This window comes from Belonocnema kinseyi, chromosome 4 (genome assembly GCF_010883055.1).
Source record: "Belonocnema kinseyi isolate 2016_QV_RU_SX_M_011 chromosome 4, B_treatae_v1, whole genome shotgun sequence".
Lineage (NCBI taxonomy): Eukaryota > Metazoa > Arthropoda > Insecta > Hymenoptera > Cynipidae > Belonocnema > Belonocnema kinseyi.
Window position 1 is genome coordinate 148,701,878 of NC_046660.1, and position 1,782 is coordinate 148,703,659.

Consider the following 1,782-nt stretch of genomic DNA (forward strand, 5'->3'; position numbering starts at 1 on the left):
CTGCGAATCAGTAAGAGACATCTGAATCGATTTCAGCGGGAGGGAGAGACTTTTTTGAGGCATATCGTGACATGTGATGAAACATGGGTGCATCATTACACTCCCGAGTCCAAGATGGCGAGTAACGAATGGCGAAGAAAGACGAAGCCGGTCCTCTGAAAGCCAAAACCCGTCTCTCAGCCGGTAAGGTCTTCGCGACCTTCTTTTTCGACTACAGAGGAGTGTTGCTCATTGATTTCCTACATGATCGACGTACGGTTAACGCTACCTACTACTGCCAGCTTTTGGAGGCAGCAAAAGCCGCTTACAGAAGCAAAAGACGCGGTAACCCCATCAGAAACGATATCCTTCTTCATGATAATGCCAGGCCACATACGGCGGGTGAAACGAAACAAAAACTGGAGGATATGCATTGAGAAGCCCTTGAGCATCCTCCATACAGCCCAGATTTGTCACCCTGTGACTATCATTTGTTTGCGCCCATGAAAGATGCACTTGGAGGATTGCGATTTGACAACGATCAAGATATTAAGGAATTCGTGCGCAATTGGTTGATGACTCGACCTCAAAGTTTCTACGAGCAAGCAATTAACAAGCTTCCAAACCGCTGGAAAAAATGTGTAGAGCGTGAAGGAGACTATGTAGAAAAATAATCAATAGTATTTTTGTATTGTTTTATAAATAAATAAATATTAAAAAATAATTCCGGTTAATATTTAATTCACCCTCGTATTTGTGAACTTCGCATTACTGGTGATGTAAAAGCTCCACTCTTACGTACTATTTCTGTAGATACAAGAGATTACTGTTTTGGTACAACACAAGTCAGTGATTTTTCACCACCCAATTACATACCAGTTCTTCATACAGGATTTCCTACAATTGAAATTGATATAAGGGACCACGTTGGTTTGCCAATACCATTCGAGTTTGGTACGCTGACAGCTACACTTCACTTTAAACGTATTGACTAGATATAGATAAAAAAGAAATAATGAGCCAATACGCCGAATATTACGCCTTACAAGCAGGTGGTGGTGGAGGGATTCCTCAGATTTATATTGGCGCACCATATCAAAAAGGTCACGGTATTGGAAGGTTTCTTGGCGGTCTATTTCGGCGTGTTCTTCCTTTCTTAAATAGAGGAGCTCCAATTGTCGGGAAAGAAGCTCTTAGAACTGGCATGAATGTTACGAATGATTTGGATGCTAATATTCCGCTTAAAAATTCATTTAGAAATCGCTTTGGGGAAACTGGTGAGAATTTGAAATAGCGTGCTATTGATAAAATGGAGAATATTATGAATGGTTCTGGTTATAAGAACAATCGGAGGAAGCGAATGGTTCAGTTGATTTCTAATCGTGGTGCACTTAAGGTCGTGAGCCGAAACCCCATTAATAAGAAAAAAAAGAAAGCCTCTAAAAAAATAAAAAAACGTGATACGGTGAAAAGAAAGAAAGCGACAAAGAATAAAAGAAAAACAAAGAATACAAAAAAGTATAGAAAGCATAAAAATCGGAAGCATTCTATTAATGATATATTTGGAAATTAATAGTGTATAGAATTCGCATCCGAGACAAAATATATTTCTTAAAATGTTGTTTCTACATTCTCATTCTTGTGAGTGCTTAAAGTCTGAGTTAGATCTATTCTCGATACCTCCTACACAAGCCTTGATAGAAAGCTCTCAATGGGTACACTATAAACCGGTATCATCCCTTACCGATGACTCGCCTATAGAATTTGTTGTCCCTGGTCATGGTGATGAATACATTGATTTGG